Here is a 17070-nt window from a genome sequence, read left to right on the forward strand (position 1 = left end):
AGAAAGAAGATGAAACAGTTGTACAATTTGTAGCAACTTTGAGAAAGCTTGCAGAACACTGTGAATTTAAGAAGATGTTAAATGATGCCCTGAGTAACAGGTTAGTGTGTGGCCTGTAGAGTGAAGCTATACAGAAGTGCCTATTGACAGAGGCTCAGCTTACCTTACAGAAGGCTGTTGATATTGCTGTCTCCATGGAACTGGCTACAAAGGAGGCGCAATACATTGGTGCATCCTCTAGGGTGCATAAGATGTCACAAGAACCTACCCACAAAACTGTGCGGAGTCAGGAATGTTATCACTGTGGTAAGCCGGGTCATCAGGCATCAGAATGCTGGTGTAAGGACCTGGTGTGTCGACACTGTGGCAAAAAGGGACACATTGAGTGTGCCTGTAAACAAAAGAAAAAGAGGTCTGTGGTGTGGCCGACCAAAAGGGGAACCCTGCATACCCTAGAGCAGACCCAGGATGACCAAGGTGACACCTCATTGCAAGAAGAAGTGCCACTGCACGTTTTGTCTTTGGCAGTGGGCTCACATGAATACTGGGTAACCCCGTTGTTGGATGGCAAACCTATACGCATGGAACTGGACACCGGTGCAGCCGTCTCGCTGGTGTCCGAGACTGTGTATAAAGAAAAGCTACAGCATCTTCCGCTTAAGGCAACAAAAACTGTTCTGAAGACATATACGAGAGAAGCTGTGCCCATGTTGGGCATTATTGATGTTAAGGTGGAGCTCAATGGACAGGCTGCTAAATTGCCACTGTTTGTGGTGAGCCTTAATGGGTAGGTCTTGGCTTGGGAAAATTCAGCTGAACTGGGCAGAAGTGCACCGAATGACTAAAGAAGAAACCAGTCTGACCACTATACTAAGGAAACATGCTGCTGTTTTTGGAGAGGATCTGGGAAGTATGAAGGGAATCACTGTGACATTGAACATTAAACCTGATAGTCCACCAAAATATCTGAAAGCCAGAACTGTGCCATATGCCATCAGGCCAAAAGTTGAAGCAGACCTGGAGTGCCTGTGCACCAATGGAGTCCTAATACCAGTTACCCATAGCCCATGGGCCACTTCTATCGTTCCAATAGTGAAGAAAGACGGCTTCCTCTGGATTTGCAGTGATTTCAAAGTCACTGTCAACCCGGTGTTGTGTGCAGAGCAATACCCGCTTCCCCGCATCGATGACCTCTTCGCAGGCCTGCCTGGGGGACAAAAGTTCATAAGATTGATCTGAGTCAAGCGTATTTACAGATGCACATCGATGAAAAGTCTCAAGAGCTGTTGGTGATTGTGACTCATAAGGGGCTTTATCGATACTGTCGCCTACCCTTCGGAATAACGTCTGCTCCCGCCTTGTTCCAGAGAGCTATGGACCAGATCTTGTGTGGCTTGTCAGGAGTTCTGTGCTATCTGGACGACATCCTGGTCACTGGAAGGAACAAAGAGGATCACTTAAAGAATTTAGAGGCTACCCTACAAAGACTGGAAGAGTATGGCCTACGAGTCCGCAAAGACAAGAGTGAATTCTTCCAGCCCTCTGTTGAATATTTGGGACACATCATTGATGCTGCAGGTCTTCATAAGGCCCCTGCAAAAGTTAAGGCTATTGTGGAGGCTCCCCCACCTCGAACTGTTAGCCAGCTGCGCTCGTTTCTAAGACTCTTGAACTATTATGGAAAGTTCATCTCACAGTTAGCCACACTGCTGAAACCACTTCACGAACTCCTTGGGCAGAACAAGACCTGGAAGTGGACTGAAGCCTGTAATGTTGCATTTAACAAAGCTAAGGATGCATTGCTAAATTCTGAAGTTCTAACGCACTTTGATCCATCCTTACCCCTATAATTGGCCTGCGATGCATCCCCTTATGGAGTGGGAGCAGTCATGTCACACATTATGCTTTCAGGAGGAGACCTATTGCTTTTGCTTCACGCACTCTAAGCAAAGCAGAAACTAACTATGCCCAAATCGAACGTGAGGCATTGGGAATCATTTCTGGAATTCGGAGGTTTCATCAGTACCTGATTGGGCAGAAGTTTACTCTTCTCACAGACCATCGACCTCTGACGTCAATTTTTGGACCCTACACAGGCATTCCCCCATTAGCTGCTAGTCGGATGCAACGTTGGGCATTGTTACTTTCAGCGCACACCTATGAAATTAAATATCGGAAATCCACTCTGCACGGCGATGCAGATGGTCTCTCAAGGTTGCCTTTGCCAGTCAAACATCAAGATAGTGCCCAAAAGGAAATCTTCTACTTTGAACAGGTAGAGAATACACCCATCATTGCTACTCAGATAAAGAAGGCAACTCGCGTTGACCCAGTATTGTCCCAAGTTATGGACCTGGTGATGCATGGAAAATCTCGACACACCTCTCCGGTCTCACCTGACCTTGTTACCTACATATCCAGGAGAACGGAGTTATCGATCCAATCTAGTTGTTTGTTGTGGGGGAGACGTGTCATTATCCCACCACCACTGAGATCACAGATGTTAGAACAGCTACGTTCCGGTCACTGTGGAATAATGCGCATGAAGGAAATTGCACAAAGCTATTTTTGGTGGCCTGGATTGGACAGTGCTATTAAGAGAAGGCAAAAGCTTGTATGTCATGTCAGGGTGTGAGGAATGCACCCAGTGGGCACCCCTACACTCATGGGACTGGCCTGAAAACCCATGGCAACGTATTCACGTTGACTTGGCTGGGCCCCTTGAAGGAAGCATGTTCTTGGTGGTGGTAGATGCCAATTCTAAATGGCCAGAAGTCTCTATAATGCAGTCCACTACTGCAGAGAGTACTATCCAAAAACTACAGGGGCTCTTTAGTCGTTTCGGTCTGCCAGAACAACTTGTGAGCGACAACGGACCGCAGTTCGTCTTTCAGGAGTTTCAAAATTTTATGAAGGCAAATGGAATACACCATATCACTTCAGCACCATATCATCCATCCACCAATGGATTAGCTGAAAGATTTGTGCAGACAATGAAACAAGCTTTGAAATCGGCACGGGGACATCACTCCATTCCAAAGCATCTGGATACCTTCTTACTTTCCTATAGAAACACACCTCATGCTACGACCAAGGCATCCCCGGCCTTTCTAATGATGGGACGACAGCTGCGCACTTGCTTTGATCTGCTGAAACCTTCTGAACCCCGACAAATTGTGCAACGTCAGCAGCAATATCAAGTCATCAGATGGGCACCCAGAGCAAAAGACCGAACCTTTAGCCCGGGACAGCCGGTTTTGGCTCGGAATTATACTTCTGGAGCTAAATGGGTCCCTGCCACGATCATCACTCAAACAGGACCTGTTTCCTACACAGTCCGGACTGCAAAGAATCTCACCTTGCGGCGACATGTAGATCAGCTGTTGCCAGGTCATGCCAGCCCTCAGGACACATCTTCAGTTGAGTTGTCTGACTTCATCTCTTCTGGCGAGACCCCGAATCAAGAATCACCTGTTCCTGACTGTTCTCCTCCATTACTGCCGGCGGCTGAGATACCCCTTTGCCCGGCACAAGCTGATACCACCTCCTCACCCGTTCGCACTGCGAACCCTGAGCCCATTGTCAGGCCTGCGCCCATGGTACTTTCGGGTGCAACAACACCAGAAGTTCGCCTTAATCCATCTAAAGACAGAAGACCTCCTCAATGGCTGGATCTTTAGCTAGGGTGAACCCACGGTTATGGGGAAAAATAATCCCCCGGGTTTAGCCGGGAATGGAGGCAGTCTACCCTCCTTCTCTAGTCTAGTGTTTGTTTTATTTATGGCAGGGGTCTCAAACACGCGGCCCGCGGGGTAATTTTCTGCGGCCCGCAAGCCCCCCACCCTCATCCAGTGTTTACCAGAGTGGCTCCGGCCGGACATGCACTGGGGGCAGGGCATGCTCCCTGCCTGCCTGCCCTGCCCTGCGCAGCTCTGGAAAGAGGCTAGAACGTGGGGAAGGGGTGGGTGGAGGGGCTGTGTGTGGCTGTTGCTTCAGGCAGTGCCCCCAGCAGCTCCAATTGGTTGGGAACGGGGAACCACGGCCAATGGGAGCTGCTGGAGGCAGTGCCTCAAGCAACAGAAACACACAGCCCCTCCACGCCCCCTTCCCCACGTTCCAGCCTCTTGCGGGGGCAGGGCAGGCAGGCAGGGAGCCTGCCCTGCCCCTGGTACGTGCTGGGCCAGATCCTGCCCCCCAAATCCCTCCTGCAGCCGAACTCCCTGCCGCACCCTGCACCCCTCCTGCATCCCAACCCACTGCCCTGAGCCCCCTGCCGCACCCCTCCTTCACCCTGACCCCCTGCCATACCCTGCACCCCTCCTGCACCCTGACCTCTGCCCTGAACCCCCTGCCACACCCCGCACTCCTCTTGCACCCCAACCCACTGCCCTGATCCCCCGCCGCACCCTGCACCCCTCTTGCATCCCAACCCCCTGCCCTGAGCCCCCTGCTGCACCCTGCACCCTGACCCCTTGCTGTATCCCTCACCCCTCCTGCACCCCACTCCCCAACTCCCTGCCCTGAGCCCCCATCACACCCCACACCCCTCCTGCACCCTCTGGGGGCAGGGAGGGGGCAGAGTTGGGGTGGGGATTTCGGGGAAGGGGTTGGAATGGGGGCAGGAAAGGGGTGGGAAGAGGCAGGGCAGGGGTGGGGCCTCATGGAAGGGGTGGAGTGGGGGCAGGGCCGAGGGTGGCGTGGGGGGGAGGTGTCAGTAATGCGGCCCTGGGGCCAATGTACTAGTCCTCATGTGGCCCTCATGGTCATTTGAGTTTGAGACCCCTGACTTAGGGGATGTTCTTATTTAAGGGGGGAGGAATATGTTGTATATTTGGTTGTTGTGGTTTTTGTTCCTATGGCAACTGAGTTAGATTATTAGGGGATAGCCAGCCAGTTCCAACGGGAACTGGCTGGCCAGGTCAGTGAGTGTCTGTAAATAAATGGTTGCTTTGTAAGCTTGCTGCTCTCTGGTCTCAAGTGATTTCTTCCTAAACCTGCTGCCCCCAAGGATATGACACTGGGTGTCAGCCTCTGCACGTCTATCTGCCTGTCCATGTGTCTGTGTGTCAGTTTTTGCATGCGTCTGTGTGTGTGCATGTCTGTCAGTCTCTGCATGTATGTGTGTGTTTCAGTCTCAGTGTCTGTGTACCTATCCCCATGTTTCAGTCCCTGTATGTCTGTATCTGGCATATCTGCCCTGTTTGTGTGCAGAGACCAGATCTGAAGCCATGTTTACTCTGTGGTGACACTGGGAGTGCTGTGATCGCAGAAGACGGTTCTGCACAGTCCCTGTCCCAATGTGCAAGCACGAGCCACAGCTCAGTTACATGCCACTCCTCCTGGTGTTAGTTGGGTGACAGGCAGAGGCTGGGAGTCTCCCTTGGGCATGACTGGGGTTTCAGCGTCTGTTACATTCCCTCCTTGTTAATTTAACAGACCCGGGAAAAAAAACAGCAGCTACCAGGAGTGGGGTTCGAACCCACGCGGACATGCGTCCATTGGATCTTAAGTCCAACGCCTTAACCACTCGGCCATCCTGGTGCAGGTGCAAGAATTGCACGCAGACACTGCTACATAGCTCACGCCGCCGCCAAGCATGGCCTGCCCCATATATGGGAGGAGAACGGGGCCGTGACCCCCCAGCGGGGCCCCCATATCTTGTCATCGTCAGCGCGGGAGGGCGCAGAACCCAGAGCAGCGAGCGGGACCCGCCCGGGAGGCGGGCGGGCCGTGGCCGCGCGGGGAGAAGCGGGCGGGGAATTTAGTGTCAGAACAGCGGGGCTCGCTCCCTCCACCTAGCAGCGCCCGATCACGTCCTCACCCCCGCGCGAGAGGGGAGCGCCTGGACCTGCCCTCCTGCCCCCGCAGCGCCCAGCTCCGTCCCGGGCCCCACATCCAGGCCGAGCCTCGGTGCCCCCGCAGCGCCCCCCCCCCACTCCACACCCCCTTGCATCACCCCAATCGACATCCCACTGCGCACCCCCACTCCACACTGTTCCCCCCCACATACTGCACTCTCCAGCTGCACACCCCACACTGTAACCTACCTCCTGCACTCCTTCACTAAATGAACCCACACCCATTGCACTCTATATGCAGCCCCACTTACACGCCACCCTCCCACCCCCACATCACATCCCACATGCCTCAGTGCACCCACTACGCCCCTCACTGCCCCGCCCCGTACACCTGCACCCCATACACCCCATTACATTCTCCATACACAAACACTTGCACTACTGTATCCCACCTCCTCCAAATTCACAAATACACTCCCCTCCCTCACAAACAGCCAGACAGAGAACATGGAAACTTCTGCCTGGCTAAAGGGTAAATTTTTCTGAAAAGTTGCAATTTCTGGAGTTTAGAAGTGCTTCCACCCCCCATCATTCCAGTGCCCTTGTTGGGTCATCAAATGAAATTAATAGTCATCAGGTTTAAAACAAATAAAAGGAAGTATTTCTTCACACAGCGCACAATCAACCTGTGGAACTCTTTGCCAGAGGATGTTGTGAAGGCCAAGACCATAACAGGGTTCAAAAAAGAACTAGATAAATTCATGGAGTATAGGTCCATCAATGGGTATTAGCCAGAATGGGCAAGGATGGTGTCCCTAGCCTCTATTTGCCAGAAGCTGGGAATGAGCAATAGGGGATGGATCACTTGATGATCACCTGTTCTGTTCATTCCCTCTGGGGCACCTGGCACTGGCCACTGTCAGAAAACAGGATACTGAGTTAAATGTACCTTTGGTCTGACCTGTATGGCCATTCTTATGTTCTTGTGATGCCGTGTCATGAAAGTGCCACTCTTAATAACCATAACAGGCTACTGACTTGCTCCATTTTGCCCAAAGCCAGCAAGAAGCAGGTATCAGCTGAAATGCTGCCCCTTGTTTTCTGTTTAATTTGTGTAATAAAAGCAGTTTTAGAGGTCTCCCCTTTCCCCTCAGTCCTGCATGTGAAACTCGCCCTTGGGCCTACATGAAACTGAAAACAAATCCTTCCTTGCTCTATTTCACACTTATGGAACAAATGACATTTTGTTTGTTCTTTGGCCATTTAATTAATGCTCTGAAAACGAGATTAAGTTGGCAAAACAGTCACATTCTAAGGCAGTGAAACCCTATGGTGCAAAGCATTTCCTGGCAAAACTGTGGTTTCCTTAAGGAAACGAAGAACTGTTTAGAAAAAGTCCCAATCAATTGTGATAATGAAGAGAGCATCACCCTACCAAAAAGGAAAGAAAGAGTAGAAAACAGACAGTAACTTTATTATTTATGCTGGAACATACCTGCCCTGGCTGATAGGAACAGGCTTCTCTAGTTAAACGGGTTTCTTTATGGGGGGAAATGTTACTCCTGGAATTGTACAGTGTCGCCACACCTTTCCCTTCAAAGGCATGTTCAGTCCCACAGAAATCTCAGCACTATGTATGACACATGAAATCAGGCAAATAGTTACATATTTTCTGTATGTAATAACTAAAGGCAAAAGCAGGATTTGACCATTAAAAATGTTTCATGTCTTTCAGTTTCTCTTTTTCTGTAAATATATAGGTCACTTTATATTGAGGTTCCATTTATAAATAGCATTTATTAACTCTTTAACAAATCATTAATCAGTTGCTAGTATCGCACAGGTCAATACATTGCTTCTAACCATCTCCTTTAGCTGATGTTCTTAGAATTCTATAACATATTAATGGATCCTAAGGTCAGCAGTGCTGGATTTACATTGGCGCCAGTGGCACCATGGAGCCAGGCCCATGCTCAGAAGGGGCCCCGCCCTGCTCTGTTTACACTGTGCCCCGAGATCCCACCAGCCTGCTCCCCCACCCCACGCCCACCACTTACTCCTCTCCACCCTCTGGCCCCACCTACCGGCTCCTCTCTGCCCCCTGGCCGGACCCCAGTGCACCTCAGGCTCTAGGCAGTCTCTGCTTCCCACCACCTGTGGTGCCCTACTTGTCTCCCCGGAGCTGAGCCACCTGGGACTGGTGCAGAAGCCTGGCCAGTCTTGGCCATTGCGGGAGGTGGGAAGGGGGATAGTGTAGGGGACTTGGCTGGACCCCTCCAGGCATGTGGGTCCTGAGGGAGCCTGGCTGATTGCGCCACTCCCAAGAGATGGAGCGATTACCCACCCTGGAACCAGCCCTGGCTGCACTAGTGGCTCAGCCCACCAGACACAGTCGGCTCCCAGCAGGGCCAGTGAATGCAGCCAGGCAGCAGGGAATGGGGGAGTTGGTCTCTGGGGGGTGTTCTGGGCTGTGAGGGGGCAGGGAAGATCTGTGTGTGTTGGGGCACTAGGGAGTGGGGGTTCTGTGTGGGGTGCTGGGCAGTTGTGGTGGGGCTGTGGGCCGGGGGGCCCTGTGCAGGGCGCTGTGCATTTGTGTGAGGGGGGGTGGGGATACTGGGCATAGCGGGTCCAGGGCGCTCTGGCCATAGGGAGTCAGGAGGGTGTTGCAGAGCTGTCGACTTTCTGATTTCCCTGGGGGTTCTAGACCCCCTGCTCTTCCCCTGGCCCTGCCCCCACTCTACCCTTTCCCCCAAGGCCCCATCCTGCCTCTTCCTGCCCCATTCCGCACCCTCTCTGAGCGCCCCTCATGCTTGCTTCACCTCTTCCTGCCCTGCCCCCTCCCCTAAGAAACAAGCCATAAGACACACACACACACACCCGTTTATATTATACATAAGAGAGAGAGAGAGAGACTCACTCAGGTCTGGTCTACACTACAAAGTTAGGTTGACGTAACACCTTGCGTTAACCTAGTTGTGCATATGGCTATACTTAAATTTTTCTCCCACCAATGGATGTGCTCCATTACGCTGTCATAGTAACATCAGCTCCCTGAGCAGCACTGAGCCATGGTCAATGTACGGAGATCGCCACAACACGAGTGTTACCTATGTCAACCCTAACAGCCCTCCAGCTGCTGTTCCACAATGCCCAGCTGACCACTCTGTTCAGAATTGTGAATTCCACTGCCCAGGTGTCACACATACTTGGAGTGCCTTCCTCCATCCTTAAAACCCCCACAAATGTTTGAAATATCTTTTTCTGGTTGTTGAGCATGGTGAGCACACCTCTATCTGCTCTCTGTTGTTCTGAGCAACTGCCCAGCTGACTGTACCAGCTATACTCTCCAGACATGCTCTGGCTTGGAGTAGACAGGAGATTTTAGATCTCCTGGGCCTGTGGGGAAGGGAAACTGTGCAAGCACAGTTTCAAACCAGCTGTAGAAATGTTGACATCTCTGAGCAGATTGCTTGGGGAGTGCAGCAGATGGGGTATGACAGGGACTAGCAGCAATCACATGAAAGCCAAGAAACTGCAGCAGGTACAGCAGAAGGCCAAGGAGGCCAACAATTGATCCAGTGCCAAGCCACAGACCTGCAACTTTTACAAAGACCTGTATGCCATACTTGGAGAAGACTACTACTGCCTTGCAGACCACCATGAATACCGCTAAGGAGCTTGAGTCACAGGCCCCCACCATGGACCGCAAGGAGGAGGAGGAGGAGTATGGGGGCTGGGTGACCAGGGAGTCCAGCTGTGAGCCAGGACCTGTTTTTGACTGCACCAGATTCAGCCAGTCCCTGCAGTCGAGCATGGAGGATCCTAATAGAGGGGAAGGAACTTTGGGTAAATGTGTAAATGCATTTCTCATTATGGTGATGGCGCCCCCCCTTCCACCCCAACTTAGTTGTTATCTGCTTTTCATTCCCCTCTAGAGTTAGGCGGGAGGGGCATGCATAGCAGTTTGTTTCTGTAAATACGGATGTCGCTTGAATCCTCCTGAGAGATCTCAATGAAACTTCCCTGGAGGTACACTCTATAATCCTTTCCTGAAGGTTTCTGGGGATGGCAGCCTTATTTCGTTCTCCACAGTAGGACACTTTCCCATGCCAGTCAATGATAACTCCAGCAGGCACCATTGCAGTAAACAAGCTAATGGCATATGGACCTCATTGATTTTAGGATGCCAGCAGCAGCTGTGCTCTCTCTGCCATTATTACCCTCAGGAGTTAGATATCAGCTAGAACCACTGCCTGTGGAAAACGGTGCCAGTATTCATGGCCAGTGTCCTATACTAATAGTTTCATGGAACTAAGCAATTCCGTCCTCAATTCCCTTACCCCTGGTGGGTCATACTCACCATGGCTTGAGATGAGAGTGGTACCAGCACAAGCACTCAAACTAGAAGTGTCAATAAGCATGTCTTGTTTAACACTTTAGGGGAGCAAGGGAAGGGGGGAGTTCTGAATGTTATGTTTTGCTTTCCATGGTTGTACTAACAGTGGGGCACCTGGCATTGGCCACTGTCGGAAGACAGGATACTGGGCTAGATGGATCTTTGGTTTGACCCAGTATGGCTGTTCTTATGTTCTAATATTTTTATGTTCTTAACAATAGTACTTCTGTGAGTTTTATCTGTAGCTGTGGCCTTGAGAGGGTCCCCTTCCACACCATTGGAACAACTAACCCAGATAAGGAGGGGAAAAAAGAGGACATGATAGGACATATTCTCTGAGATTCTGGATGTCAGTGCAGCATCAGACCTTGAAAGAGGGCATGGAGGGTGAATATTGCAGACTGTATGGAGAGGGAAAGAGAAGACAGGAGAAAGACACAGGAAAAGGAGAGAGGGATACTCCAGGACATACCTAATGGGTCTTCTCCATCAGCAAACTCAGATGCTGTAGTGTAGACTCCTATGGACTTCCAGGTTCAACAATCCCATTGCAGTGTGTGGATAACTGAAGCATAGCAGTTCCCTACAGCACTCCCCAACTCAGTATTCCACATGGCCTCAGGGCCTTCACATCTGCTTCCACTCCATGCTGGGAGAAAGCATGGACAACCCCCGCTTCATCTACACTGACTTGTGAGAACCATGGTTGATGTATGTGTAGCTACAATAGACATCAGTGTTCCTTCTTCTGCTTTATTTATTAAGGTTCCTAAAAAAAATTTAGTTAAAATGTATTTACTTTTAAAGTCTTCAGGAAATTTTGGAGCTGTTTTCAGAAGTGAATAAAACTCTTTTGTTTTGAAAGTGAGTCATCTTTATTAGTTTACAGCACATGGTGTATAATGCCTGCTGGCAGTGAAAGTAATGGTCTTGTATACTCACAACCCATAGGATCAATGATAAACAGTGTAGTCATAAATGTATAGCAAGCCCCCACAATTAATAAGTGCACTGTCAGTGATATATGCACTGCAGTGCCACGTTGAGCCTAATACACCACAGCACATTAACAGTGAGCCACAGTAAAGTGGTCTTTCAAAGCCTCCCTGAGCTCTGTAGCTCCTCCCTGAGTTCATCTGATTGCCCTTGTGTCTGGCTGTTCAAACTCAGCAGACAACCGCTCACTCGCCAACCCTGCAACAAGTTTTTCCTCCCTTTCTTAACAAATATTATGCAGGACACAACAGGCAACTATACCCATTGCAATATTATTTCACACTGAGATCCGATCTGGTGAGGAAACACCACCACTGTCCCTTCAATCTACCAAAAGCACATTCAACTGTCATTCTGCACCTGCTGAGCCTGTAGTTGAATCTCTCATTCGTGCTGTCGAGGTGACCAGTGTATGGCTTCATGTCCTGCATGTTACTGAGAGCTGAAGTCCTGTGTGGTGGGAGATAGTTAATGGCCCTGGGCACTTGCATGAAAATGGCCTCCACCGTGGATCTTCCCACTCCAAAATGGTGTCTCACTGACTGGTAGCAACATGGCGTGTAAGTTTCCACAGCATGATAGCCACTTGCTTCTCCACTGCCAGTGCAGTTCGGTGTCCCTGTGTTGGAGGGCTGGGGAAAGCTTGGCACACTGATCCAGGAATGTGGCCTTGTGCATCCATAAGTTCTGCAGCTGCTGCTCATCATCCCAAGCCTGCATTACATTGCAAACCCACCAGTCAGTGCTTGTTTCTTGAGCCCAGAAGCAGCGCTCCGCTATTTGCAGCTCCTCAATGAATGCTACCAAGAACCTTGAATTGATTCTCGCAATGACCCACAGCAAACTGACCACCAGGAAATCATCACGTTCCTCGCAGTTTTTCTTGCAGCTCTGCAAATACTAGAGGCTCATGCATCCTGTGCTTGCAAAGCTTATGACAATAGCGCAGAGATGTGCAGACTGTATGGTGGACAGCTACAAGTCCCATGTGGGCTCATGGGAAATTGAAAATAGGCACAAAAATTATGGGATAGAGATGATATAATGAGATGAAGAACAATGCACTATGGGAAGTTGACCCCTTTTTCCCAATTATCTCCGGGGTGACTTGTTTCTGCCCCAACAATCATTGCCACAACTTTCCAAAAGTCAGCGTGCTTATGGTGGCAGGTTGCAAACTGAAATACCTACCTATGGTGCACCACACTGCATCAACGCAAGCCCTTCTAGTGAGTACATGCAGCACTGATGCAAGGAAACAAGTATGAATGCGCACAAGTGATATGCTAAATGTGGCAGCTATATGTTGATGTAACTTGCATCAGCATAACTTTGTAGTGTAGACATAGCCTCAGTTTGAGTCACCCAAATTTGGGCTCTTCCCCCATATATATATCAGGATGGAACCGTCACTGACTTCAATAGGAATGTACAGGACTTTATAACAAAAAAGTGTTAATATGGCTAGATCCAGTAATCACCGTCCATCTTCTTTTTTGGTTAAAAATAAGTGTTCTTGGTTGCTAGGCAACAGAACTAATCTTGATAATTGTCTTTCTTTTGCAAATTGCAAAATCATTAAGATAATGGTTATGAGAGAAGTGAGAAGGAGCTGGATAAGTAATATAATTAAGATTTCCTTAGCATTATGGATATGTGGCCAGGTTAAAAGTGACATACAACTGTTTCCTAAGAAGGAGTGGTTCTTCCTTGTAGTGCAATGAAATGCTGACACCTTTCAGAGACATTTTGCTCCTAGATGAACAAATCACAGGCCTATGTAAAACTAGGATTGAAACAGCTGGGTGTGTGCACATGTGAATATGTATGCACTGAATACGTCTCTCATTAAGTAACATTCAGTCACTATTTGAACAATGGAGTATGAATATTTTAATTTGTTAATTGATAAAAATAAATATTTCAGTCATTAGACCACCCCAATTCAACAGTATTTAAATTATTGTAATTCTTAATCTAAAATATCCAATTAATTATTTTCCACCTCTCCCCTTCATTACTATTTTAATTAAGATCACTCATTTTATCAGACTAAAATTACCTCTCCATTCTCAAGAACTGAATTATAGTGAATGTTTAGAGCTGTCTATTATTGAAGGGAAACTGTATATTTTACAGTTTGTGCCACAGCAACACACCTTGTATATATAAATTCCAATCCTTATAAGTAACCTCTTTAGCTAACAGAAAATGACTGATAATAAAAGTTGAGAGGCTACAAGATAAATATTTTAAGAACATTTTCAAATTCTTCTGCAATTTCCTGACAAGATAAGATCTTTTAAGCATTTCAGATCAGCAGCATCTACAAGAACCTGAATGCTGAACAGCTTCCCTACAGATGTGTACCCAAGCACTGCACTTCACAGCTGCTTACAATTACATATCACCTTCTCTGTAATAACATTCAAGGGAGTGAGGATTTCGCCTGTGTGTGGTTTTAGAAGCACTGAAGTTTTCTGCAACTTCACACTGTTAAGTAGCCTCTGCTAACCCTGCTCTGAAATTACAGAAACAGCAGACAGCAAGCTCCATTTTAAGTTCCTTCTATTTGTAAATGAACCCAAATACTACTACATTTATTGTCATCTAAGTTAGGGTTACCATACGTCCGTATTTCCCGGGACATGTCTGGCTTTTTAGTTGTTAATTGCCGTCTGGGAGGATTTTTTAAATATATAAAAACGTCCAGAAAATATGGACGTATGATAACCCTACCCACTGCCCCCCTCCTCTTGGGGTGTCAGCTCCCTCAGCCTGCAGATTGCAACCCCCCCATGCTGCTCCAACCCTGCGCCCCATGGCTAGGAGTGGTGGCGTCTCTGCAGCCAGCTGCTGGTGCGGGGGACCCGCGGCCGCTTCTCCCTCCTCCGAGCATCCCCCGTGGCTCTGGCAGAGCCTCAGTCTCCCTGCTCCGTCCTGGCTGTGCAAGGAGCCCCCCCCGCCAGCGGTCCATGCAGCCGGGGCTGGCTCCCCCCGGCGGAGCCGCTGCCCGGGGGCGTGTCCCGGCGCAGAGAAAGTTTCTCGGCGCACAGAGGCGGCTCCCGGGAGCCGGAGTTCCCCCACCCGGGAAGGGCCCGTGCTGCAGTGCCTCCCGCAGCCTGAGCTGCCGCAGCCTTGCCGGGTCCGGCTGGGAGCGGGGTGGAGGCTCCCCTGAGGGAGGTGAAGGGTGGGGGACTCTGAGGTGGGGGGATTCTGAAGGTAGGGGACTATTGGAGGGGGTGGGGGGCTCTGAGGCAGGGGCTGTGGAGAGTGGGGGGCTGTGGAGGGGGTGGGCTATGGGAGGAGGTGGGGAAATGAAGGGTAGGGGTTATGGAGGGAGGTGAAGGGAGGACTGAGGTGGGAGTGCTGTGGAAGGCGCTATGGAAGGTGGGGGCTATGGGAGGGGGTGGGGGGCTCTGAGGCAGAGGCTGTGGAGAGTGGGGGGGTTGCAGAGGGCAGGCTGTCAGGAGAGGGGGCACTGAGGCAGAAGAAGGCTGAAGATGGGCCCTGTGGAGAGTGGGTGGCTCTGTGGTGAGGCCTGGGGGGTCCAGTGGGTGGGTGGAAGGCGGCTCTGGGGTGAGGCCTGGGGGTTCCTGCAGGCGGGCAGGAGGTGGCCCTGGGGTGAGGCCTGGGGGGGTCTGGTGGGCGGGAGGAAGCGGCTCTGAGGTGAGGCCTGGGGGTTCCAGTGGGCGGGCGGGCGGGGTGGCGGCTCTGGGGTGAGGCCTGGGGGGGTCCGGCGGGCGGGCGGGAGGCAGCTCTGGGGTAGGGTTACCATACATCCGGATTTTCCCGGACATGTCCGGCTTTTTGGTCCTCAAATCCCCGTCCGGGAGGAATTTCCAAAAAGCCGGACATGTCCAGGAATATAGGGAGGCACGGTAAGGGGACTGCCTTCTCCCCGGGCTCCAACTTTCCTGGCTCCCGCCGCTCTCCACCGCAGTGGGGGCCGAAGCAACTTCCCCAGCACAGTAGCAGCCGGGGGGCAGGAGGGAGAATGCGGGGTGCTCAGGGGAGAGGGTGGAGTTGGGGTGGGGACTTTGGGGAAGGGGCGGGGCCAGGGCCCCGTGGAGTGTCCTCTTTTTGCAGTATTGAAATATGGTAACCCTAATCTAAGTTATACAGTTCTAGAGATGCTTCAGTATTCTGTGGGGACTCCATGTTGGCACCTGCAAACTGGTGAATCTGAAATTTGCTTTTAAGATTGAGTGTTTTGTGTTGACCTTTGTCTTGTGTGTGGGCTCCAATTTCTTGCAGGTTCTCTCCTTGAACCAACGATTATTTACATGGTGAGATTGTTTCTCACAATTAAAACACGTTTGAGTGTTCTCCGTGTTGTGCTTTTTGCTTGACCCCAATGTGTGTTGCTTGGTTTTCTTGATACTGTTGCAACTTTCTGGCATCTTTAATAGAAATCTCCATTGCTGCTGGTGGTAAAACAGTAGCACAATAGTGAGATTTAGGGCTTATAACTGGGGAACCCATTTGAATGGCTTTCCAGAGGCCCCCCAACTTTGTAAAGGTGGTACTGAATGCCCCATCGGCCACTGAAATATCCCTGCTCTTCCACAGCATAGGTCCAATATATATAGGACCTACAATGAAACTGGTAAATGGAATGTGTAAAACTGTCTCCTCAGTACTCTTTCATCGTATATTTCCTAGTGTGTTTGCAAAACCATCCTATTTGTGCACAGTGTGCACCTATAGCACTAAAGTTAAATATCTGAATTTTGTCAGCCCATTTCAGAAACAGGGTAGTAATTGAGAATAGGGCATAATGGCTACTTGTTTATTACATTTCTGAAGAAAAAAAAGTATTAGGTTCACATGAAAATCACATTGTGTTTTATCTGCTTTAGAGGTAGTCATGTAAACTGTGTATAAAATGATAGTTCATTTCCTGCCATGGTCATATCCTTTTCATTTTCAGAGAGATATGAAGCATCAAGTCTTGCAACTGTGCCCATCTCATTTATCTTCCAATTGTTACTGGCTTTCTGACAGGGCTGGAAAGTTTATTCAAATTTCTAAAATGTAACTATATGTAAAATTAATGTAACAGTCTGGTGTGCTGGCCACAAATCCTATAAATTAAATATCACAAAGTAAATAGAGGGCTGCCAATAAATATATTCCATTAAGCCCCACCCCTCCTCAGTAGCTTTAGAGAAGAGAGGAAAGACATTTGGGCCAGTGACTATTTTTATTGCTTAAATGAGGGTTGGGGGAAGAGGGGGCAGTGCCTAGAACCTGTATAACATTTTTTTCTAGAAGATTCTTTCAAAACAAGTGCCACAGAGATGGCCCCTGGCCTGCTGCAGTTCTTGGGAGGGCTGGAATCCTCCATGTTGAAGTTACAATTTACAAGTTCTACCCCAATAACTCAAAGCAAATTTTATACAGTTCAACAAACATTGAACCCCCAAAAGGTGCTATGGAGTAACCACTAACATATAGCATTGAAAATTCCTCATCTATTAATAAGTGCATGGTATGAGTAATACATTTTTTTCTTCAATGCCAAGTGTATAATTTTAGAGGAAGTGTGTCACCCTGTTAGGGCTTGTCTGGTTTTCAGTTCCCCTCTGCCAGTATCAGGAGGATACTGTCACTGATTTCCTCATGAAGCTCCTGCCATTCCCATCATTTCCTCTTTCACATTAACTGCCTCCTCCCCACCCCCCCAAAATACCCTCTTTCTTTAATGTCATTGCTCCTGGCTCCAACCCTGTGGCTTAGAAGGTAGTGCCGTGTCATAGGCAAAAGGAGGGTACATGCAATCAAACTGTTTGCACCTCCCTAGGCATGGCTCTAGATTTACTAGCAGCTTATTTTTCCCCATGATTGCTTCCATTGCCTACCTTGTTTTATAAATGC

General features: G+C 49.5%; 1 non-coding gene and 1 pseudogene across 1 annotated transcript; one reads left to right on the top strand and one right to left on the bottom strand.

Annotated features, from left to right (window-relative positions):
* Positions 1 to 837: 837 nt before the first annotated feature.
* Positions 838 to 3680, top strand: LOC128834255 (uncharacterized protein K02A2.6-like; annotated as a pseudogene).
* Positions 3681 to 5458: 1778 nt separating this feature from the next.
* TRNAL-UAA (transfer RNA leucine (anticodon UAA)) lies at positions 5459 to 5541 on the bottom strand. Its single transcript has one exon. It is a non-coding gene; the product is annotated as a tRNA-Leu (tRNA).
* Between the last annotated feature and the right edge of the window lie 11529 nt (positions 5542 to 17070).

Source organism: Malaclemys terrapin, chromosome 3 (genome assembly GCF_027887155.1).
Source record: "Malaclemys terrapin pileata isolate rMalTer1 chromosome 3, rMalTer1.hap1, whole genome shotgun sequence".
Lineage (NCBI taxonomy): Eukaryota > Metazoa > Chordata > Testudines > Emydidae > Malaclemys > Malaclemys terrapin.